At 38.4% G+C, this 26,643-nt stretch overlaps 1 protein-coding gene and 1 pseudogene across 2 annotated transcripts in view; one reads left to right on the top strand and one right to left on the bottom strand.

The window, feature by feature from the left end:
- LOC145502923 (uncharacterized) overlaps positions 1-24,208 on the bottom strand; it is a 38,188-nt pseudogene extending 13,980 nt beyond the window's left edge. The window contains exons 1-2 of the transcript XR_014051404.1: positions 23,365-24,208; positions 19,774-20,124 (exon numbers count right to left, since the gene is read on the bottom strand). The product of XR_014051404.1 is annotated as an uncharacterized LOC145502923 (transcript). The remainder of the gene's footprint in view (positions 1-19,773; positions 20,125-23,364) is intronic.
- The window catches only part of LOC145502921 (uncharacterized), a 124,813-nt gene that overhangs the window by 84,191 nt on the left and 13,979 nt on the right, over positions 1-26,643 (top strand). The window lies entirely within an intron of this gene.

Here is a 26,643-nt window from a genome sequence, read left to right as displayed (position 1 = left end):
AAGAGTTAAAGAGACTTTCTAATGAGGGCATCATAAAAACAGTCACACAACCCAGAGGCTGGCTCTCAAACATCCTGGGGAAAGAAAAGCCAAACGGGAAACTTCGAATATGCATTGATCTAAGCCAAACCATCAATAGGGCCATCCGAAGACCCAAGTACACGATACCGACGATTGAAGAAAAGCTTCCACTTCTAACCAATGCAAAAGTTGTCACTATTGTTGACGTCTCGGAGGCCTTTCACACCATCGAGTTGGACGAAAAATTATCGTTACTGACCTCGTTTTAGGGGCCAAGTGGTCGCTACTGCTACTGCAGGAGGCCATTTGGGATAGCCTCTGGACCTGAAGAGTATCATCGACGGCGACATGAATTCTTAGATGGTTTGCAAGGAGTAATAAACAATGCCGAAGATATCTGTGTCCTCGGATGTGGTAATTCAAAAGAGGAAGCTGATCCTGATCATGACAAAAATCTCACAAGCCTATTACAGAAGTGCAGCGAGTAGGATCTCCGACGGTCTGCGAAAAAGCCTCAGTATAAATCTCCTTTTGTCACGTTCACGGGGCACAAACTCACGGATAAAGGGGTGGAACCAGACCCAGCCAAAGTAGACGCAATCACAAAGATAAGGCTGGGGTGCAGCGCTTTCTTGGCATGTGCCAGTACCTAAGCAAGTTGTGCCACAACTTGTCGGAAACAGTTCTTCCACTGAGAAACTTGATAAAAGAGAACTCTACATTCCTGTCGTCAAACAACCATGAAAACGTGTTCGACTCAGCCAAGAATCTCATTGCGTCAGCGACTGCACTACGTTACTACGATCCTACTCTGCAAGTAACTCTGCAAGTGGATGTGTCTGAAGATGCAAACGGTGGCGTGCTGTTACAAAACGATCAGCCTGTCTGTTTCACATCGCACAGACTGAACAACACCGAGAGGAATTACGCTCAAATTGAAAAGGAGTGTCTTGCCATTGTCTCTTGCATGGGTAAGTGGCACCAGTACCTTTATGGAAAGCACGACACCACAGTACATACATATCACCAACCGCTCGAGACAATTTTCAAGAAGCCTCTCAGCAAAGCACCTAGCCGACTGCAGCGAATGATGCTCAAACTACAAAGATACCAGTTTTCAGTTTGGTGCAAGAAAGAAAGGAATTTTACGTCGCCGACACTTTGTCTCGTGTACCTGTCGCTGATTACCCTTCAGCAGCCAATGTTAAGCAAGGAAACGAAGTGTTCCGGTTGGAAATAGCTGAGATGGATATTGAGCCAAACAGAGTCACATCTGAAACCATGCAAAAAATCAAACAAGAGACCGCCAAGGATTCGGTCCTGGCATCCCTGTGCGATGTGGCAGCTAGTGGGTGACCTGTAGAAAGGAAGGAAAAGCCGGAGCATCTAAGACAATATTGGAGTTTCAGAGACGAGATTTCCGTTTACGATGGCGTGGTCTATCGCTCTCCCAAAGTTATTGTCCCTTCCTCGTTACGAGAAGAGATGTTGCAGAAAATACATAAAGCACACCAGGGGGCCGACAGCAGCATAAGAAGAGCTCGCGAATCTCTTTTCTGGCCTGGATCGAAATTCAAGCAGCAATCAAGGAAAAATGCCTTTCATGTGGACTTTGTGCTCAATACGTTAGCGAGAGACCACAAGAACCGATAAAATCTCACACAATACCAATCAGACCGTAGTCAAAAATAAGTGCTGATCTCTACCAGCTGGATGGAAACAACTACCTCGTAATGGTCAACCATTGTGTGTGAAGCCTTGGAGCCGACTGGCTCATAGCTGCCGGAGCGTATCCCGGGTTCTGTAGCATGAAGCGGTTAGGAGTATCTACTCCCCCTGGACGGGATGCTAGTCCATCGGAGGTCACTCCCTCGCAATTTGTTTAGCTTCCCCCAACAATTCGCAGGTGCCAATTTATACCCCTGGGTGGAGAGAGGCACTGTGAGAGTTAAGTGTCTTGCCCAAGACCACAACACCGGCCAGGGCTCCCTCAGCGGAAACACCTCCGCTAACTCAATGATTAGAGCAATGAAGCGACAGTTTGCTCGTCATGGGATCCCAGATGAGCTGATAACCGATAATGGCCCTCAATTAATTCGAAAGTCACGAATACTCAAGGTTTGCTCGAGAATACGGTTTCACCATAGTCAAATCATCAACATACTTCAGCCGGGGAAATGGGAAAGCGGAGTCAGCAGTTAAGATTGCCAAAAACATCTTGAAGAAGTCTCGGAAAGAGGATCCTTATCTGGCTCTCCTAGCCTACAGAAACACTCCTCAGCAGGGTTACAACTACTCCCCAGCACGACGTCTCATTTCAAGAAGACTCAAGGATATCATCCCTACATTAACTCACCCCAACTCACCACACAGACAGCGTCTAGTCTAGTGCATGGAGACATCGCAGAAAGAAGACTAAGATCAATGGCTCAGTACAACAAGAGGGCTTCGCGGCCTCTTAGAGAGTTCTCCAAGGGGTAAAGTGTTTGTGAAACCGAGGCCTGGAAATAAGCACCAACCTTGGATGTATGGTGAAGTTATTGGAAGCACTGCACCAAGGTCTTACACTGTAAACACCTTAACGGAACCAGTTCGAAGGAACCACACACAGATTAGAGGGCAAAGGCTGAACCAGAGGACAAACTCGAGGGAGGAGATGACCGCTTGGACACTGTATCCTTGCCTGAAAGTGAGCTTACAGAAACAGATCAACCAGTGGAGCAGGAACCTACACCCCAAAGTGACCAAGAGCCTATTTCTATGTTATGCCGTTCAATGAGACAACGAAGGTCTCCCTCAAGATTCAGGGACTTTATTATGGACTAAAAAAGGAACTACCTAGGAGTGTGCTGTCAAAATAGAATTTATCTCGAGACATGAACGTTGATAAACAGGTCTAATGGATTTTCTATTATAACTTAAGCTTTCAAAAGGGGAAAGGTGTTACACTAAATATGTCACACCTTCGCACTAGCACCTATCGCACAGCACGCACAACCACGTAATTAGCATACAGCACACCACCGCACATTTGTATAAATTAGGCAGTTATTCAAATTAAAACGCCTAGTTTTTCATATCGCAAACTGAGTAAACAACAATAACACCTTCGTTTTGTCATCTTTGAGTAGGATTCTATCATTAATCATCCAGCTTCGAATATCTACCATACACCTTTCCACTTTTCTCACGTCAATATCTTGACATGGCTCAGAAGCTTAAATAAAGCTGAGTGTCGTCAGTAAAGCAATGTACATGTGGTAGGTGTTTTTCTATAACATCTAACAACTAAGATATGCAAATAATAAATAGTATTGGTCCGAAACAAGAGCCTTGAGGTGCCCAACAATCCAGGTTGAAGCATCTAGAAAGTGTTCCACTGATGAATATCCGCTGACCTCTATTAGACAAATATGTTTTGAATCAGTTCAGGACTGTCTTCTGTAAACCGACATTGTTTTGCAGTGTAGCACTTATTGTTAAGGTAGAAAACTGAAATGGTTTTTGAAACATGCTATAAGTGTTAGAAAGCCATTATATTACCGCATTTTAGAACTTCTTTTCAATTTCCTAGAATGTCTAGTCGTTTTAACATACATCCTTGTTTCAGGGTAACTATGAGGTTTGGCTTTTATTAATGTAGTGTTAACCTTACCATAGTTTTTTGTTAAAGAAACAAAAAAAGATTTTGTAAATAGAATGTCTTTAATAAAAGCAACATCACAACTATTTAACTATCACAACTTCTCAGGGCTAATGAAGTCTCACACGTGTACATTCCGTTAAATGATTTTTTACAAGCAAGTTTTCTGCAAACTGACAACGGTAACCACAATTTTTCAGTTACAGTTGTATTTTCAACGAACGGTTTATAAATGCAGATCATAATTTTAACCTTACAATAGAAACTTCCAAAAAAGAAAGAAACGAGGTATATTTGGTCTTTCTTGGAGCATTTCTTCACCTTGCCGAGGATGATGAAGTCATATTTTACGAAGTTTTTTTGGCCCATTTAAAAAAAATTCAATGCGCTTACATTACTATGAAAAGTAAATTAGTTAAATCCTATAAAATATTTCTAATAACAGTAAGTAAATAAAATAAATGAAATAATTAATTAAAATACAGTTTCTCATAAAATGAAATAAATCAGAAGTAGGATTTCCGAAACAAGAATGTTTTGAGGACAGATTTAAAATAGCTTCTTATTCAAAAAAATCACTCCAATTTTGATGGTCTAAATTCTGGATTTTAATCGTGTGAGAAACTTCTGACAAAAAGTTATTGTGTGATTTTTTTTTTTTTTTGATTGCATCTAAAGTTATTCTTCGATTTACAGTTTCTGAATTTTCACCAACTGGAAAAGTTGAAAATTTACATGGACATGTCAATTTTAATTTACAGTATGTAAATCTTGATTTACATTCTTTGTAAATTACAATTTACATGTTAGGGTTTTGTAAAATAAAATTACAGGAAATTTACAGCGTTTAGTACAGCATGTAAATGTTCTGTAAATAGTGATTTACATTGTCTTTGTCGACAATGATCATTTGAAGAACATGTAAAAACCTGTAAAATATTTTACGCACTTTTACAGTATCTACCTTTGTAAAAAACATGTAAATTGCTTTGCTAAACCATGTGAGGAACGTGTAAATAATTCAAGCGAATGCTGTAAAAAGTCTGGAAATGTTATGTTTGTAACCCTGTAAAAACCATGTAAATGAAAAAAGGGGGCCTGTAAGAAACATGTAAAAACCATGTAAATGAAAAAAGGGGGGCTGTAAGAAACATGTAAAAACCATGTAAATGAAAAAAGGGGGCCTGTAAGAAACATGTAAAAACCATGTAAATGAAAAAAGGGGGACTGTAAGAAACATGTAAAAACCATGTAGATGAAAGAAGGGGGCTTGCAAGAAACATGTAAAAAGCATGTAAATGAAAAAAGGGGGACTGTAAGAAACATGTAAAAATCCTGTAAATGAAAAAAGGGGGCCTGTAAGAAACATGTAAAAACAATGTAAATGAAAGAAAGGGAGCCTGTAAGAAACATGTCAAAACCATGTAAATGGAAAACCTAGAAGTTGCACGGGTGCGACACCGCACTAATTAAGCTGTCTTCTTGTGAACTTTCCGCGCATTCACAACGACAAAATAAAACTAGAATTGTTACTGCACATGCAGGCGTCCCAACTTACGTCTCTAGAAAAGAGAAAAATTAATTCTCGGACACGTACGTATTTATTCATGAAGGACCATGAAAGCGTCACGTGTTGTGTGAGTTCAAGACGGAAAGAGCCCTGGTGACCGAGTTTGAACTGACGTGGAGTTAGGTTAGGCAGGGAACCATAAGGGACACCCAACGACCGTTTCCTCTCGAATGCTTTTAAACGCTGTTTTAGGCTATCTGGTGTACTTTCAAAGCTCTGTAGGTTAATTTTAGGTTGCGCAAAAAAAAATTTATCTGTTCGGTTATTCTAGAGGAGCTTGAGTATTCTCGAACTTATTAGGGCTTTTTTGTCCATTTCCAGAAAACGTTAGGTCTTATCGCCTTTCCGAAAATGATAACTGACTTTTTTTCGGTATTCAAAATGACATTTTTAACAATCCGAAAACAACAAACATTAAACTTCTCATATCGCGAAAGTTCGAGGTCACAGTTGTGCCCCTGAACCGTTGAGAATGAACGAAATATCATCGATTTAGAGCGTTAAATATTCCGAAACATGAACATTCTACAAGTAAGATTAATACAACTAAGTCTGCCCTTGCATGTTCACTGTTTCTTTGTTTTTTTTGTTTTGTTTTGTTTTGTTTTGTTTTGGTGATTTCTACCGTTTTGTGCTTTCATTGCCATCACTGTTATCTCAGTCCCTTTATAAGAGCATACCAGCCTTGTGAGTGCCCGATCTCCAACAAGCAGGAATCAGCGGTCTTCATGTTAGGTACCAGGTTCTCTCGGTTCTCCCGCCATGTTTGGCAGTTCGTTGGAACTTGCATCGAACTCGAGCTCTGTTTTAGCGGGCCAAAATCCACTCTACCTTCGCTTCGTCACCGTTCACGGTTTCAAGGCAAAGTTTACCGTTACCCAGAAGTTGAAGATAGCGATTACAGGCAACAAAAACAACAGGTAAGCAAGTTTTGCATAAATTGAACGAGCAGAGTAAAGTAACGTCAAGATACGTATACGTTTCGTTTTGCCTTTGGTTGTGAATGTGTCATTATCAAGGAGAAGTTACATTGCTTGTGGAATCGACTTTGGTGATGTTTACCTTCCGTGCATAAAGAGCTTTATTATCTGTTATTATCTGTTCTCGATAACTGAGCATGAGCATGCGACATTTGTTATTGGCTTATATGCACCTCATGATTCTTTCTGATGCATGCTCTTGTAAGGTTATGTTGCCCTCTGATGTGAATGCTAGTAAGCTAAAATGTAATGTGCCATCTTCAGCAGAGAAATTTCTCTTATGCTAGAGTAAGTATTCTGAAGTTACTCAAGTGTCTACAGTTGTACCTACATGCAAGTTACAACATGCTGTTATACACAACTGTACATGGACATTGCACCCACTGGTGCTGATACTGTAGAAAGTTAAATGTTGTGGTATTTTCTTTCACAAAAAAAAACACTATGATACTTTATAAAGAGGTATACATGTACCTCAAACTGTCATGAAAACTACACAGGACTTGAAAAAAAGGAAGAGTAACTTGCCCAGGCAGGAAAATCTACTTGTCTTGGACGACACAGTATAGTCAATCCATTATTTCATAACAATCAATAGAAATTAGTCAATGATATCAGAAATCAATAAAAGGATTCGTCATGAGTCATCGATTGTGATCAAATTTTCAATAAGCATTATCAATTTTGCTGATACTAACTTATCTTTTAAGCAACATTTAATAAGAAAGAAATGAACAAAAGATTTAAAGTGAAATATGAAATCATGAATACAATTGCATAAAAACATAACATTGTATCTCGTAAACAGAATATTTTGCTGGCATACATGTATCAGGGACTATGTTTTGGGGGTTTTGGTAGTGCCTTTGAAATCTACATAAAAAAGTTACAATCAAACATTGTGTTGAGGGACAATTTTTCTACAGTTTAGGTGAACTAACAAAGACAGACCAACTTTCAATTGATTCTCTAATGACTGATAAATTTGGTAAAATCAAACTGATAACTTGAAACTTTTCTAGCATGTGAGTATGAATTTCTTTCAATTGATCGATAGCACTGACAACACTTACATTAATTTCAATTTATTGATTTATATCAATTTATTGATTGATTTCAATCGATTGCCTTACCCTGAGATGACCAGACAGCACTTTAGAGCCCTGTCACAGCTGTACATTTTACTTGTACGAAATTGGGCTCTTACCAAATACATGTAGGTTTCATGTGTCATGCATCTGTAGCAGGGCAGAAAAGAAAATTGTAAGTCACTTGCCCAGTGGGCCAGTCAATTTCAGTTTTCACTTGCCCCACTTAAATATTACTTGCCAGTGTGGTGGCCAGTAAGGAAATCAGAGGACAAATGCGAATGAAGTACACTCGGATTCCAAACTAATTCTTGCTTTCAACCTAATAATTAACTAATCTTTAGGTCTTAAGTTTTGAAATGGAATGACTGGAAATTATCATTTATCAAGCTGGCATTTTTAGTCAGACTTACAAGACTACTGACGCTACATTGTAATTTCACTTGCCCACTGGACCACTGAACTTCTATTTTCACTTGCCCAAGAGCAAAATTTACTTGGCTGAGGAAATCAGACCTGGGTTTTTTCCTGCCTTGAGTACATCACAGATAACATCAAAATGTGGTAAAAACAAAAAAATAGTCACATAAGCCATTACCAGAGTGTGTCACAGAATCTGAATTTTTCAGGCGTGTGTCACTGATGCTTTTACCACATTTTGATGTCTTCTGTGATCTATTACTGAACAGATGCACGACAACATAGAATCTGTCTGCTTCGTAATACATAACAAAGAAACAAAAACAAACTTTTATGACATCATCTGTACCTTTGTCCACCAACAGAGCATAAGTGCACGTAAGAAACAATCAAATTGTGCCTGCAAATAACTTGACTTATTACAGTGCAGCTCAGATATATGCGAACTACGCATACGCGTATTATACGAGCGTATTTTGCGTATACGCGTATGTTAATACGCGCACATATACGCGTATATACGCGCACATATGCGCGTATATACGCGCGTATATGTCTCTTTGTTATGCATTCCCATAAGTTTCTTTATGTGAAGCATTGTTGGTCAAACAAAGGACATTACATTTCTGGGAATGAAGAAGGCTTCAAAGCGAAATTTGCATGTTGTTAAAACGTCCTGCCGATCAGTGAAAGCTATCACATTTCGAGTTTTCGATCACTTCGCAAATTCACCGACAAACAACCGTTTATTAACACTTGCTTGATCTTAAGCTACCAAAGATGGGAAGAAAATTGAAACAGTCACTTGAACTCCCTATTTTAACACGTGAACTTAATGTTTTTACAAGCGAAGATCTGTGTTTCGGCACGTGTCGGCAAGTTGTTTGCGAATGTTTGTCTGAATTAAGCGTTCTGAAGATCCTAGTCGAAAAAATTATATCTCCGGTTATATTTGACACAGATCATTCATTCAAATGGTAAAATAATCTTTACTTGACGAATAAAATTGTTTATCAAAGTTTCTATGGTGCGCCGCTCACGTTTAGTTATTTTTTCTTCAAGGAAAAGTTCTGTGTTTCGGCACGCGTCGGCAAGTCGTTTGGGAAGTATTGAACCGTTCTGAAGATCTTCGTTGAAAAAATGATATCTCCGGTTTTATTTGAGACAAATCGTTGATTCAAACGGTAAAATGCTCTTTCCTTGACGAAAAAAAATGTTTATCAAAGTTTCTATGGCGCGCCGCTCACGTTTAGTTATTTTTTCTTCAAGGAAAAGTTCTGTGATTTAACGGCAAAATACTCTCTCTTTTAATTATATTCAGTCAGTTAATTTTCTGTCAAGTGCCCAATTGCAAAATGTTAGTTTCAACTAACATTTTGCTAATAAGTCAGTCTAGTCTGAAGGCATACGCGCGTATACTGTATACGCGTATTCAAAATAAAGAAAACTCTTTCTCACTCTGTGGCAAGCTGTCAAGCCATTGAAAACAACAACGACCTGCTAAGAAAAGAAAAAACAATAGGTTAGCTCATACACACTAATCAGGCATACGCGTATATACTGTATACGCGTATGTGCGTATATGCATACGCGTATGTGCGTATATACATACGCGTATACGCGTATTGGGCTGACGCGAATTACGCGTATATTTTGGTTCGGATATATCTGAGCTGCACTGTATTTAAACATTGTTTGATAGGAGTTTGATTTACATTTTTGTTGTGCATGAATATTACAATATAGGAGATAGTGAACATTGAATAGTTACTGCCACAGATTTTGAGTTTAGTTCTTCTACATCCTCTGACATTCAGTGCCTTCCAATCAGAGATGCAAATTTTTTGTCACACAGTAGCTACAGATGTAGATGTAAGATATGTTTGATTGATGAATATTCAGGGCTCAAAATAATGGTCGGTCAATGGGCAATGACTGGCCAGAATGGTGACTCGCTGGTCATGTTGACCAGTCATGTCATGTTGAGACGGTCACGTTGTTCATTCTTGAATAAACAATCAAATCCCCAACTGTAAATCTGAGAGTTTTTATCTCTTTTTTATTATGACCTCTAATGAAAACATACACCAATGCATACATGTATCTGTTTGAACGGCTAAAGACCATTCGCTTGCTGTTTGTCATGCGTTCAAGATCGATAGGAATGCCATTCGAGTGACTGGGGTTAAATCTGTTCAGAAAAATATTAAGCCAATCTTTAAACGGTCTAGCAGTGACTGGAACAAACAAACTATATTTGTGGGTTTAATTTAGCTCACATTACATGTACTTGACTTTTTTGTAAATATCTTGACCAGTCAGAAATGAGACGTGACTGAGCTAAAATTACTTTGGCCGGTCAACATGACCGGCTACAGTCCGATTTCAAATGTCACAGTATAAATTGTAATGATAAGAAACAAAATAATAACTCCCGTGTAAAATTCACTGATTGATATCATACGCAGAATTTGCTGATTCATACTCAGACATAACTTATCTTATTTAATGAAATGTTTTATGTTACTTGTAGGATGAAGTAAAATTGAGAGTGGTCAATACACGCATACTCCTTGGCATTGATGCTTGATCAGGAAAAAATCAGCCACTGAGAAGTCTACAGTACCTATGACTCTATAAGTGGTCCAAGGTCCATTTCTTGAAGGCCCTGGAAACTTTTCGGGCCCACAAAGCCATCTTTAATTGAGCTGTGTCTAAAAACTAAGAGCTGTATATGCCTGAAATTTCTTGTGTGAAGGAAACCTCTGTTCATATTGAGAATAAGCGAATAAAACAGCTCTGTAAGCATAAGATTTCAGATTTTGGTATGGCTTTCTGGGTGTGAAAACTTTTTGGGACCTTCGAGAAATGGGCCCCTGGTGCATTACAGTCTAACATGGTGACCTTCAACACTTTCTGGCATAAATTCAACCACTTTAAACATTATTTTCAATGCTTTGAAGTATCACCTACACTGTACCTGTGTTAGTGAATTAGCATTAAATTTGAATATCTTAGATTGCCAGGTTGATACTTATTGTTCAATACAGCAGCTATGAGATTTCATCATAAAAAGCAAAGGCTATGTTTACATACATGTAGTACCAGAACAATAATTTATTAACTTATGATGTGTTATGGGAACTATGGTACTAGATAGGCCTTTCAATTTCGACAGGTCCCTATGAATTTTTTTTTTTTAGAGTACAGTTTTTTTGTATCACAAAAAGAAAAAGTAACATTTTGAATATTGTTTACAGTGAATGTTTTGTCTGGGGTCCAAAATGTTTGTCCTGTTTGGATTCCATACAGTTTTGGAAAAAGAAGGAAACTGTGACTTTGTAAACATAGCCTAAAAGATGTCAGAAGCCTTGTTTTATGTTATGCAATGTAGTATTTCTTTGGCGTGAATGTTTTTATGATGAATTTAAAATGTCAATCTCTATCTTGTGGTAAATGTTTTTTCTCCCTATTTTCTGTTATTTCAAAAGAACAATTCACTCTTTGAAAAAAGTTGATCAATATTTCACACTTACAATGTACATTGCAGTAATTTTCATAATAAGGTAAAGGTAAAGTCTGCATATGAGCCACGTGGCCCAACAGACTGGAGCTTATCCTGCTTTCTGTAGCAGGAAGTTACTAGGACTATTTCTACTCCCCCTGGATGAGATGCCAGTCCATTGCATGGTTACCCCACCATTAAATTCGCTGGTACCCACTTATACACCTGGGTGGAGAGGCACTGAGAGTAAAGTGTGTTGCCCAACAACACAACAGAATGTACCCGCCTAGGGCTTGAACCCGGACCGCTTGATCAGGAGTTGAGCGCACTACATGTAACTACGAGGCCATCGTGCCTCCTACATTTTTCATAATAATTATTAAGGCTAATTTAATCCTACATTAATTACTTAGTAAGAAAAAAACAGTTTATTCATTCATTTTATGACAAAGGTATTATCATTATGTTACATTTGACTTTGTGAATTTAGTATATATTTAAGACAGGTATCCATTTGCAAACAATTTTAATTTAGTAATATGCCTAAATTGCAAAATTTTCACTAGTTGTATCTGATAACAGTATAGTTCTTAATCATTTTATTTTTTATGAATTAAATAGAGTTGAATATGACATGGTTTTGCACAATCTTGAAGAGGTCTTGAATTTTAGTAGTCTTCTTGAAAAGTGCTTGAATTCGGTTAAAGGAGCTCAGTCATGGTATTTTAAAATATTTTGGCCATGCACAAAATTACATTTAAGTCGTCTTGTTATGGATAGAAAGAAAAGAAAACATGTTTTATTTGTTGCAATGTCTACATTGTAAACCTTCTTCATGGCATATTAAAACTATTTGAATTTTACTGATTTTGTTCTGATTGCAACAAATTTCTGATTCTGTGTAAATTTGCATGTTTTCTACTATTATAATTAAGGTCAACAGATTTGATTACAATAAAACAGTACATTCCATGCATTTTTCTTCAAGTTATTATTTACAAGTTATTTATCGTACAGGGTTTCTGCCTCCCTTTTTTCGATTTACATGTTATTTACAGGCTCCCTTTTTACATTTCCAGGTTATTTCCAGGCTCCCTTTTTTGATTTACATGTTATTTACAGGCTCCCTTTTTCAATTTACAGGTTATTTGCAGGCTCCCTTTTTCAATTTACAGGTTATTTACAGGCTCCCTTTTTCGATTTACATGTTATGTACAGGCTCCCTTTTTCGATTTACATGTTATTTGCAGGCTCTCTTTTTCAATTTACAGATTATTTACAGGCTCCCCTTTTCAATTTCCATGTTATTTGCAGGTTCCCTTTTTCGATTTCCATGTTATTTACAGGCTCTCTTTTTCCATTTACATGCTATTTACAGGCTCCCTTTTTCGATTTGCAAGTTATTTACAGACTCCCTTTTTCGATTTACATGTTATTTACAGGCTCCCTTTTTCGATTTACATGTTATTTACAGGCTCCCTTTTTCGATTTACATGTTATTTACAGGCTCCCTTTTTCCATTTACATGTTATTTACAGGCTCCCTTTTTCGATTTACATGTTATTTACAGGCTCCCTTTTACGAGTTACATGTTATTTACAGGCTCCCCTTTTCGATTTTCATGTTCTTTATGGGCTCCTTTTTCGATTTCCATGTTATTTACAGACTCCCTATTTCGATTTACACGTTATTTACAGGCTCCCTTTTTCGATTTACATGTTATTTACAGGCTCCCTTTTTTGATTTACACGTTATTTACAGGCTCCTCTTCATTTTCCACGTTATTTACAGCCTCCCTTTTTTTATTTACATGTTGTTTACAGCCTCCCCTTTTTATTTACATGTTATTTACAGTATTATGGCAGCCTCCCTGTATTAAATTTACATGTTATTTACGGGTTTCCAGGTTGAATCACAAGAAATTTACAAGCTATTTACAGTATTTGCAGGAACAGTTTACATGTTATTTACATGATCTTAGCCCTTTGCTTTGAAACATTTACAGTGTTTTCTTCATCATTTACATGTTTCACTTGAAATATTTACATGTTTTTTACATGAAACCTCCAAAACATGTAAAAGGGGAAAAATCATGTAAATTAATCTTTACAGTCTCTTTTTGATTATTTACATGTTAATTACATGTTATCTACATACTCTGTAAATTTTCAACTTTTCCAGCGACCAGAAATATGTTTTCCATAAAGCTGTTAAAGCCACAGTGCAATACAAACAATTTAAAATTTAACTGATAACTGATATCCTATCAAATAAAATATAGAAATGCGTTGCTGTTCCTCTCAAAAATAGGAATCTACTATTAAGAACCTAATCAGCCTGAATTGTGAAAAACTACCCTAATTAAAATATAAGAATCTGTGCAGCCTGATCTGGAAAATTCTAGGTTCTTATACGCGGTTTTTTACGGTATGTGTATTGGCTGCCATGGCTGCCTTGTGAAAATTTCGGCATGAGGAAAGCACAATATAATCCATCTAAACAGCACTACATTAGCGGTTTAGAGAATCAAATATTTAGGTTGTGATTTTTACCACCGAAGGGCCGCAAGGTAAACCAAAGAAAGTTATTTCAAGATGTTAAAAATCAGAGAAAATAGCAACCTCCTGGTAGATGAGCCCAGAAACAGGTTCGGTAACGTTCTGAGAAGCACAAATGGCAGCGTAACACATTGGCATTTTGTGCTACTGCAGGATGTACGAAGCGCGAGCTACAGACTGCCATTTTCAAAACAGATGGAAGTCCGATGGTAGCGGCAAGAGCAGTTTTTAAAAATATTTCAAAGAAGATCAATGTCTGACGACAGAATCGTATTTCAGTGGCCAAATAATTTGGGAGTCTTTCTCACGCTTTCTTGCCGAATTCTTGACAAGAAATACACAAAAACGTAACGATGTTCCGGCTTCGCAGAACAACACTTCAAATGTGACTTTTTTCTCAGAAATCACGTGATTTTGCATCTTGGATACGGTCATAATGACGTAAGTCTTCCTTGCGAGATCAAAATGAAAATAACTTTCCATGTGAGGAATATAAAATTAAATAAAGTTTACGACGATCACAAAATTATTAGCGTTGCTTTGCGTGTTTTAACTTTTTGTTGAAAGACTTCGATCCAAAACAGTTTTTTCAGCGTACTAGTGTTTGACTCGAAGCGAACACTGAATATTCAATTGAAAGGGAAACGGTGAAATCGTGCTTAGTGGATTGCCTGGCAGGTGTGGAGCAGAAAGTAGTTTTCGAAACTGAACGTAATGACGAGCCATTCCAAATGGATATACTGCTCGAGCTCACCTCATCATAAAATGGAGTCGTTCATAACACAGTTTGCAGTTAGTTTCACAGTGAGTTCGTGGTAAAAGTTTGTTTCGATAGCTGAACTGAACAGGAACGATTTAAGACAATCAATATGCGCAATTATATATGCTAGACATAAAAGATAAAACTTTCCGCTGCTATATAGTTGAACCATAACAAAACTAAAGATAAGACGTCTCAATCCTGGATCCAGACGTTTTCCTCCTTCCTTCAATAGGGGTGGCGAATGGTCCTTTAAAAACCCATGGTCTCGCAAAGTATTCGCCGAATTTCACAGTTCTCGCAGTCTCGTTTTTTTAGCGGTTATGTGCGTCTCGCAGTCTCAATTTTTCTCACAAAGCTGTCTCGTAGTCTCGATTTTTTTCAAGGCTAAGAAATTCGTTAAGTACCATTTTGTTTATTTTTTTTTTTATACAGTTAAATGACATCACAACATCTTAGAAACTGAACGTCTTGAGTTCGCATCTAAAACACTTTAAAGTCTCGGTCTCGCAATTGAAGAAATCAAAATGTCTCGGGCTCGCAAAGAAAAACGCTAATCTCGTCGTCTCGCAAAGTCTCGCATTTACCATTCACCACCCCTTTCATTGTAGATTGACATTGAAATGAGCGAGACAAATTTTTTGTCGTTCTCGCAGCTTTTTTTCGTCGCTTCCTACCTTCTTTTCTACCACTTCCTGTTTCTGCTCGTGGACAGCAAGAAGAAACGGAATATTATGGTTATATAGCAGGCTAGCTCTGCTTACGTTTCCAAATCAATGTCTGAAATACGCCACGTTCGACATACTAAAATTCAGCTTGATTGTAAGGCCAAGAGGACCCAAACAAAAGAGATAAATAAACATGGTCATGCAATTTCCTTTGTTTGTGTCGTCTAAGTCTCACTGCCAAGCTGAATTTTAATATATCTGAAAACGGTCTCTTATTGTACATTCTCGTCCCCAGAGGCCCCGCTCCTTTTGGTCAGCACCGAGGATGAATGAACCCGATTTTCTGAGCACGCGCAGAGAATTCGTTTCGTTTTGGTAGCTAATTCCAGTGGGGAGGGGGGTGGGGGGGGGGGGAAGGGGCAAGTAGCGAGGCCTGGAACCGAGTTTCTATGATCGCCCCAGTTAAGAAATTTGGCCGAGCGAGACTAAGTACTGGTTTGTGGGAAGCAAACATGGCGGACTTCCGTGAGCGGGATGCGTTTGTAAAGTTTTGTAAACGTCCTGCGTATTTCACCTTCAAACATCTAAGAAAAAGCTCCAGTTGCCATACATCAAAATCTTGGACATTTTGATCGAGGCATCGGGGATAAATATTCCAACGTAAACCTGCGAGTGGGAATTCCACAGTGTGAGCCAGATTGCAGGGATGAATATTTCATTCGAACATTTTTTGTAGCGGTGTCCTATCAACGGGATAAACTGAAGATTTCTATATCTCGGACTCCCTGATGGTAAGGCTTGCTTTTCTTGAACAGCTTAACAGTTTCATGACCCTTTTTGTTTGCACTTATAAATTGACAGGGTTAAAGGAGGCTTCATATTGGTGGGTGCAGTGGGTACGGCGCTTTTCTGTTACGTTACTACAAGAGGTCTGTTTCAGTTTCAGGCAAAGCATTTTGGCATTATTTATGAAAGTGAATACTGGATAGGTCCCTCGGCAGAATTGAAAATTCATCACCATCTCTTTGTTTACATCAATAACTGTGTCGTTGATTGTTTTTGTTTCTTCATAGTCATCCTTAGACTTTTGTTTTGATATTCTTGACTTAACGGCTTAAATAATGGGTCCAGTCAAGTCGTTGAGATGGAGAGTGTGCAGGAAGTTTGACTTTACCACCACATTTTGTTGCTCTTTCTGTAGCCCTTTCCCTGGCAGTAGTTTTTTATGCCACCTCTCAATCAGTTTTCAAAGGGTTTATGCTCCTCTCTTGCACTAAGAATTGTCATTCGAGACAAGTACTATTAAAAACTTCTTTCATCTGACTTTATATTAGTCTTCCTTATTGTCTTATTTAGCTATCCTTCCATTACAGGAACAAGCCACTGATAATCAACACTTTAGACCAAATTTGATATATTAACATCCTTACTCATCTTTTTGCCTTAGAGGAATAAAACAAACCTGATCCTTTGGTTACCGGTCATTTGATTAGCCCCTAGCCGGTTAGCCCCCAACCACAAGTCGATTAGCCCCTTACTCATGCTTAAAGAACAACAAAATAAACAGTTTTTTTTTAAATTTCTTGATGGGGCCTTATCAACTTCTGGTTGGGTTTTAAATGGTTAGGGGCTAACAGACTAGGGGGCTAAATGACTGTTACCGATCCCTACGCTTGATGTCTTTTCTTGTTATTCTCGAAAGCCTTAAAGCCAAGTCTCAAAATTGGCGTATTTCAAATGTTGTGGAGGTTCTGTTGACTCAGGTTTGCCCAAGTTAAAGTTAGTTGTCTCGATGAATGACCATGTTACCTGCCTACCTCATTACTAGCACTCAACTACAGGTAACATGGCTCATTTGCCTTCCCTGGGTCTACTTCATAAATTATCTCCCTCAGCAGATGAGTATATGGCAGCCCTATTTTGATATCCAGAAGTATTACAGAGTTTTTTCCCACCACACAAATAAATCTGATGCTTATCACCAGTACAAACTATGCCAAAGCATGTGAGCAGCTGCTTCCTTTATTTTTACGGGTCAATAACTTGTAAATGAAATACCTCAACCTAGTAAGGGTTTACATTGAGTCTGTGCCTAGCAAACAGTCCATTTTGGACATTCCCATATATGCAGAAGCAGGAAAATGATTTCAAATTTGCGAGTTAACATTCGTACTGAACAGTAAAGGATGGAGGTTTCAAAACCTCTATAATTTATCACTGTTTATATAATAATCAAATTAATGCGCACGCTCTGATTGGTTAATCAGCTATGGTTTATTGTGCCAGTAAACTCATGGAAATTTCGCGTGTCTTCTGAATTATTATATAAAAACAATAGACCACAAGTTTCTATGGTTTATAGGCTGATAAACCACTTGGGATGTTGGAAGAACACTCGAAGAATTCGTAAATCACTCGCCTGTCGCTCGTGATTTACGAATTCTTCTCGTGTTCTTCCAACATCCCGCGTGGTTGATCAGCCTACAAACCATAAAAACTTGTGGTCTATTGCTTAAATAATTTATCGAGACATGCGAACCGGTAGCTATTTTCAATGTTGTTGACTGACCTGCAACTGCCTTCAAGTTTCATGATTAAGGACCTCTTCATATGAGCCCGGTAACCGAGCTGGCTCGGTTACCGGGACGAATTTTGTTGTCTGTTCATATGGGAAATTTCAGCCTGGTCTACCGGGATAAAATCCAAAAAAACGCAACCAAAATGGTGGAACATAAGCTTGTATCGTTCGTGGCTGTCGCAGCTTTGTGGACTCTTGTAACTTTACTAATAAAGCTAATTCGCCTACTCCTAAAGTGGAAATACATACAAGGCAAAAATTATGCCATTTTATAATAAAGTTTCCATATAACGCGCGCTCTGATTGGCTGAAAGTGCGTGCTTTATCAGAGAACAGAGCACGGGTTGATGACGGTAAGTTGGCTTTCAAATTTTTGCGTCGGAATTTTGACAAATTTGCGCCAAATTAAACATCCCCTGTGATTCAGACAAACGCAATGGAAACGAGCTGTTTGTCTGTAGTAAATATGGCTCACAGAGACCATTGTTAAAACTGTACTAAAATAACAAGTTTTGCTAGATTCCCGCCGACAAAACACGTAACGAAATAAACAAATTCTCAACCTAAACAGTGCTTCGATAAAAGACATTATATTTGTTACGAAGGCAGAAATTATACTTAAGAAGTAAAACAATGATAGAAAACAACAATTGAAGTGTCTCTGTTTATGATGAGAAGCTTTATTTTTGTAAAAATGCTCAAGTGCTCAAACAACACTTACATGCAGTGTAGTAACGCTCGTTCTCCGGTCATCTCAGCGAAGTGAACCGACGAGTGCTCAGTGCAAAGCTTTCTCTGATATTCTCTTCTGTGCTCGGAGTAGAACCAGTGGGAGCCGTTTAGTCTTTCTAACTTTTACGCTAGTTCGGGCAATCTTGCTGCATGCGGCTACAAGCCGTAAATAACTGTAACTCCTTTCAAATTCAACTCGGCATTTCGCATTTTCATCCACAAGCTTTGAGCTCCGCGTTTCGTAATTTCCACTGGAAAAGTGCACGTTTCCATGGGCCACGATACGGCCGGATTCCTCTGGACTATAAACCTTCACCTGCCTTTAGATCCGTATTTAAAAATTAACTTCAAAGCGCACTTTGAAGGCATCGTTCTTCTCTCAAAAGCCGCTCAAACTTCTCGAAACTGAAAGCTTAGCCGAAGTCCAGTTAGTGATTGACAGCTGTCGCTTCGTTAGCCAATCAAATTATTTGAACAATTCTAACAAGGATTGTGATTGGCTTATGTTAGCGTGTTTATCAGAGAACAGTGCACGGGTGACGCCACTTTTGTTCGTTTGGAAAATAAAGTTTGGTTTGAAAATTCAGCCAAATGCGTGGGGAAATTATTAGATTCTTTATCATAAAACAAATAAAGAAGCCTCGAGTGTGCTCTGTTCTGTTGTAAAGCCCTTAGGAAGCGGTCGAGCACTCAAGAAGTGGAGAAAAACGCTCGACTTCGTCTCGTGTTTTCCCCTACACTTCTTTCGTGCTCTACCGCTTCCTGCGTGCTTTACAACAGAACAGAGCACAGTCGAGGCTTCTTTATTTGTTAATTGGCCGCTATGATGCGAAAGCGAAGCTATTTCGTCTAGATAGTTGCGTTCCGGTTGCCCGGGCTGGAGTGTTCATATGGAAAAATTTTCATCCCGGTTACCGAGATCTCGGTCGCAAAACCCGAGATCTCGGTAACCGGGCCAGCCTGGCTTCTCATATGAACACATCGAAATTTTTACGAAGGAAAGAGTGGCGAGGCTAGATCTCGAAAACCGAGCCAGCCAGGTTGACCGGGCTCATATGAAGAGGCCCTTAAATTACTCGAAAGAAAATGTTCAGACTCAACATATTACAGCAAAATCATGAAGTAAATGCAGTCTTTCATAAGACAGTAAGTTGAAACGGGAAAAAAACTTAAGACAGAAAAGCTTGCTTAATGTAAGCTCAAGTTTAAAGTACAACTCTGAACAGTTGAGAAATATTTTAAAGACTTACGTTCGGAGGCTTCGCGATATATAATGGCAGACGTGAAACAGTTCGACATCGCTATTTTCCACAGAAATTAGAGAAGAATAATCCGTCGGTGCGAAGATGGAAGGTAATCAACCTTGAAATATCCAGAGCAAAATAAAAACTTCAGCTTCGTTCTGTTCTTGAGATGGGGAAACCACCTCTCCAGGCAACCAAGAATGCAACCACGCTCGGTAGGAAAATAGCACAAAGCTGGTCCTTCATTCCCTTAATCCTGATTGTCTCAGAGCTGTCGTTAAACATTGCTAACAGGGAATAAAAGGTTATCAAATCGAAGGCAAATCCTGCACAAAAATTGCCACGAAACATGTTTCGCTTTCCTCATTCTCGTCCCCAGAGCCTCCGTTTCTTTTGGTCACGTGGTCGGAGAAACGGAGGGTTCTGGTTGGCTCTGGTAGCAGCGATTACCGGATGTCCGTAAATCACGGACATCCGGTAACGCATGCGTAATTTTGACCTGCATATCTGCTCATGCTCAGAAACTAATCCCGAGGGAAGGGAGAGAGGAATAAAGTGTATTCTTCAGATGTAAACAGATCGGAACGTTGACGTGTGATTTTACTTCACTGAAGTTAGGTGATTTAGAGTTAAAAAGAGAGTAGAAAGCGGGCCTTAAATGCCGCCACCGCTTCAAACACGGTTGCCAGCATGTGTAATATTTTACCAACGGGTTTCGCGGTGCATTTTGTGGTAGACCGTCTAAAAAATTCAGAGATCGATAGCTGTGTTCTTGTTGTTTCTTCTCGTCATATTCGATGAAAAGGAGAAGTTTAAAGAGCGAGGTGCAGTTGTTAAAGCTTTCAAGGAAAGTAATCAGGATACGGCAAGTATTACGTCTATCGATGACACGTTAAAATTTGTTTATGGACACACGGAAGCGTTTGTGGAAATCAGCCGTGGAAATTGCATCACTAACCAGAGGATTTAAATATAAGCCGTGCTGATGAATAAAGGGAAAATTTCTTAATGGTAAGAACTATTTACTTCCTGGTTATTTACATAGGTTTGTAAGCTGCAGCAGAGTAAAAATCTGTTGAACTCAGGAAAGTTTTGTTGTATTGGAGTTTTGCTCATGTTTCCTTGCAAGGAATGTAATAAAGGTGCTCAGTTTCATATGACTTTCGTGTCCTCATTTTTTCAAGTGACCACATTCTGTTCTATTTTTTTTACAAAAAAGGGTCTTATACAATCAACAGATCATTAAACTGCCAAATTAAATAAGTCAATCAACTTTTATTGTGCATTATTTACAGAATTAATTTACATCAGTATTATAATTAAATAAATATGAGAAGAGAAATCTATTTTGCATATGGCTATGGAAAGAATAAAAAAATATGTGTGTGGTAACCAGGGTATAGGGTAGCAATTGGCTTTTGAAGTGGTTACTACCATGTTAAGAAAAATGTAGAGAAAAAAAAATAAAAGTCCTGTGCCAGTTGTTATTGAGTAGTTATATATGTGTGCTGGGGGCTTCCATAATAACTCTGCAGCAATTTTAATTAGCGTATTTAGAACATCTAATGAGGATTTTTGTACATTCAGGCTTGAGAAAAGGCTGCAGACATTACAAAACTAGATATGGGACTATTCCCTCCATTTTGTCCCCCAACCCCCCACCGCTTTTGTTGATATAATTATTATATTGTTTTTGTTCATTTTATACCTTTCAACCAGCTTATATAAAGCCTAATCTTTTGGGTGTTTTCAACAACAACAACAACAACAACAAAAATTTATTTCAGTATTCCCATATGAGTATATGGTGTTACCAAAAATATAATACAGCTAAAATGATGTAACTATAACATTAGTATTTGGCATTGGTATACATGTAGAGGTGCCTGATGTGAAGAGAGTGATTCATATTGGTGTGCCTCAATGTACATTATGGAAGATTTCTGTTAGAAAACTGCATAAACAAAATGAATGGGAAATAATGCAATGTCATTGCTCTTTTACAATTCGTGTTACTTCATGGTAATAAGACTCTTCAGCCTGTTATACAATCATGTGCAACAACAAATCTCAAACGCATACTTTCTACATCTTGTGGTTGATCAGAACATCAACCACATAGCTTTACTATTAACGATGATTCAGTATTATTTATTGAACTGCAAGAGCAACATTCCTATTTGAATTATCCATATATGGTCATCCTTCAAGGAATTTATGTAGCACTATTATGGTCTGAAAATTAACAAAGAATAGTAAATAATAATAGGAAATAAATAATCTTTCAAAGGCTAACAAAAAGGATTATGATATTTTTCTTATGGGGATATTAATGCAACTCTGCACACCTATAATGTGTGATTTGTTTTTAGTAGAGATAATTCCCACATTACATCTGGAAACCCACTAGTCTGATGATTCATCATCAGTTATACACTTATAAATAATTGTCTCTTACATTTGTTCACAGTTATTTGCATGGATGATAAATTGAATTTTTATTTACTGATTAATATTATTGTGACAGAATAAAGTTTTGCTAGTTGCAGTTGCTTCCTAACTAAAGTGGGGAGAGAGGAAAGGGCCTCAAATTTCAGCTATGGTTATCTATGGTTATTTTCCTTTACACATCATTTCCACAAGTAAATTATTAAAAAATAAATAAATTTGGGTGGAGGCTCTAAAGCAAACTAAATTCTTGCCTGACCACAAAAGGTTTGTTCGTGTTTTTGGGGGGGGAGACTCTAGGGGAGGTCTCTATAATGAAGAAAAGGGAGCTAAAAAACAGATATTATATATATCTACAACAGCAGAAGCTTCTCAACAGATAGTAACAGATACATACACAACAATATGTGGAAGAAACAAACCAAATTTCATGTTCAGACCATTTGCTACATCATCCAGGTATGGAGCAGAGTATTATAACACGGACCTTTGACTCATTTTGGCAATTTAATATCAATACATTTTGGACTGCTAGAATCTGATCTGCTTGATCTTTCAGAGAGAGAAAAACACACTCACCTTCGGATTTCCAGTGCCACATTTGCTTGGCAAGAGTGATATTTCTTCGTCTTTTCACCTGGCTCTAAGTTTCCTTTTGGGCTTTTCATAAAGGAAGACAAACGTTTCTTGAAACCCACTGCCGATTCGAACTTAATTTTATGATTTCTTCTGGTATGGTCAGCGACAGAGTAATTGCTGTATCAGCTGGTTGATTCTCAGAGTTTTAAACGTTTCTTCCCACCTTCTCGGCTGCCACAACAAAGGACGATGATTACGATCGAGAATGACATCGTTGCAGGCGACGTACTTCTTTGGTTACGTGGAAACTTTAACGATTCCTTCGGATCGATCGGGAATGGTTACCATTTGTTTTGCGTTTTTTGTTTTTTTCGTAAAGCGCGCCTGTGTCAACTGAGCGAAGGTGCCGCCATCTGGGCCGGGAGTAAAATGGAATGCGTAGAGCTTTGTAATTTTCATTTCTGCTGCGCATTCATTTTTTGTCAGCCAATGGAAAAATTCGAATTTTTTGGTGCGTCCAGAGCTACTCGCCAACGACATTTTAAGACGAGTAGCACTGGGGACGAGAACGCGGTTTCCTCGCTTTATTTTCCCGTTATGCGCATGCTCGTTACGGTTCTCAAATGATTGACAGATTTCTCTACTGGGGCGATCATAGGAACTAGAAAAGCGGCGAGATCAGAGGTAGCTGCCAGCACCCCCTGGCTAATTGGATTTGTTAGCCGATTTGTTAGACTTGACTCTAAGCATGTGCAGAGTGACAGGAAGTCCGTAAATCGAGGACTTCCGGGATCAGGGTTCTTGGTGCTGACCAAAAGGAGCGCGGCTTCTGGGTACGATCGAGAATGGTATGAAAAACCGAAACATCTTCCAGTACGTTTATTGTCGTACGCAGTCCCTTGTAATTATCGACTGCAAACCGGAAACGAAAACACGAATGAAAACACACCGAAAGTGAAAACACGAAGAGACAAGTCGCTAGGACTAGACCATGTGATAAGTCCTTCAACGGGTTAGTGGAGGGAAACCGGTCCCTTGCAGTGTCTGTCTACATGAGAGGACTTACTGCTCAGGGAAATAGCAAAATCTGCGTTTGGTTTTCGTTTGGTCGCAGGGACTTGTCCCACGAACAGTTAATGCAAAGAGTGGCAATTATAATTTGGATGGAAAAGTCCCAGGGACTAGCCCTTTCAATTATTTAAACCAGTGTGAGTTCGTGCTAGAACTAGATGATGTCAGTCGCTGATGTTGATACTCGGAGGTAATAAAGGACGAGTATAGCTGGTTTTCACATGACGTCACTAAAATTCAAACCACAAAACTATTAATCTTCCTGAGATTTTACTTTAATGATGTATAAGAGCAGCTGAAAACTGATATTCATACAAATTTTCGTTCCGAATGCGTTCTTGGTTTTGTGATACACTTCGCTTGAATTTCTAAGCTTTTGCGTGACGCGGCAATGCTGACGGCGTCACGATGGTTAAAAAAGTGACTTATTTTGGAGAATTTGGCTATCTGAACAGTTCATGTCTTAGAAAAAGTATTATTTTAATGTTTTAGAGTTCCTCGAAGGATAAATTCACGTTTTTGTAGCAAAACTCAGTGACAGATGTTTCTGTTGGTTTCCGGCCGCCATGTTGGTGCCCATACGGATGGGCACCAGCATAGCGTCTCCATACAAATCTCTATAAATTTGGGTAAAATTTTTCTCCGCATATCTCGCATAAGAAAAACTGTTGTGACCAGAATCTTGGCGAGAGTCTTTGCATATTTACTTTCTTTCATTTCCCAGATTCTGGACTTGATCTATTGAACGGTTTTGATTTTTATTTTGATCTATTTTGAATGGCATGACACTGAAAACCAGCAATTTGCATATATAATGATACTTTGAAACTGTGAGAGTTTAGAGTTTCTGTGCAATTTAGGTCAATTTATAGCACGCTGGACAAAACTGTTCTGGATAGAGGTTTTACGACAAAAAATAAAACAAGCCAAACAATCAAAACAATTTTGTGATGATCTTAAGCCTTTTATTAAATTCCACACATGGAAACTTATTTTCATATAGATCACGCAAGGATGACTTACGTTACAGCGTATCTAAATTTGCGGACTGAATCACGAAAGCACGGAAAATTGCGCGATTTCTGAGAAAAAAGTAGTTATGGTTTGCATCCACATCGCAATGATAGACCAGTGTTGTTGTGCGAAGAACATCGTTCAGTGTTTGTGGATTTTTTTTTTTTTTTTTTTTTTTCATGCATGAATTAGACACAAAAATCAATCTAAGCCGGCAGCATTATAATCCTCTGATACATCAGTGGCTTAGAGAATCAAAGATTCAAGTTGTGATGCTACCATTGAAACCAAGCAAAGATATTTCAAGCTGTTAGGCAAGAAAATGCAAGAAAATGCAAGAAAATGGCAAGCTTCTGGTAGGTGAGCCCAGAAACAGGCCCGGAAACTTCCCTCAAAGCACAAATAGCGCTGTGTAAGGTTCTTGGCCGACAATGCTTTAACACAGGAGTGCCTTCTGCAATTGTGGCTTGTACGAAGTGCGAGCTGAAGGCAGCCATCATCAAAACAGGCGGAAGACCGATCTAGTGGCAAGAACAGTTTAAAGACTTCAAAGAAGATCAGTTTCTGAAGACAGTATCGTATTTTATTGGCCTAATAAGTCTCGTGCTTTCTTGTCAGAATCTTTAAAAATAGATCCATCAGACGTTAAGAGTTTCCTCGCAAAACAACAATCCAAATGTGAGTCTTTTATCTCAGAAATCACACACTTTTGTGACCACTTTTGTGACTCAGTTACAAAATTTGGACAACGTGTAACGCAAGCCTTTCTTACGTGATCAATATAAAAATAAGTTTCCATGTGTGGAATCAGAAGCTTCCGCTGCTATCCTACTTCGTTGTCCTCGTAGGACAAGAGTTTAACAAAATTTCTGTAAAATGAAATTGCACATACCTTGTTTCTTTCCGGAATTAACAGCTCTAAGAAAGTCAACTACCATGAATACGTAAACCACAAGATAGACCACATGCGCGCGGTAAGGATTGGGTACCAGGTTGAAAAGAATACCTAACGGGGAAGGGCACGTTATTTTGTCACCACATAATTTGATACAACTACCTAGAAAAGGAAAAAAAAGACGAGGGTGGGGGGAGGAGTTCATTAGCACTTCAAAAGGCTTTAATGGGGGAAGGATGTATAAGTGTGCGGCGGTCATGGTCAGGCCCTAAAGTGATCTTTATCTAATTTCTTGCCACCTCATCATGATAAAACCAAACAAACAGGTTCATAAAATAAATAAATTAAACAAATTAAAAACGGATAAGAAAATTATCATCATGATGTTGCGGATCATAGCAGAAGTAGGCTTGGACAAACTTAGTCCCACTTTCAGTAAGAGAATAAGATAAACTTCAGCTGTTCTTTTTCTACTTTTCCCAGACACCGAAGTTTCAATCAACCAAAGATCAGGGAAACAATTTTGTTTCTTTACTCAATATATCACAAACGGTTTGTTTGTAACTGTTTGTACCAATAGGGACGTTTTAATGTAAACCACCTTAAAGTTTATCTGTCAAAAAGACGGGCTTTGGCTACCTTAAACAAAGTACTAGGAATTTACCTTAAGTAATGTCTTGTTTGATGTTAACAGTTATATTTTTTTGTTGTTGCACTTGGCTTGCAACTTAGGTCCCGCCCACATTACGCCGGAGCAATTTGAAAACGGAAGTTTCACTCTGAAAATGCTCAAATGTTTTCCAGCCATACTACGCCGGAGAATGTTTTCTGAAGACGGAGGTTTCACTCTGAAAACGCATCAAATGTTT

Source organism: Orbicella franksi, chromosome 11 (genome assembly GCF_964199315.1).
Source record: "Orbicella franksi chromosome 11, jaOrbFran1.1, whole genome shotgun sequence".
In the NCBI taxonomy this organism is placed as follows: domain Eukaryota; kingdom Metazoa; phylum Cnidaria; class Anthozoa; order Scleractinia; family Merulinidae; genus Orbicella; species Orbicella franksi.
The sequence above is the reverse complement of the archived record's forward strand: the minus strand, read 5'-3'. Positions and strand labels throughout refer to the sequence as shown.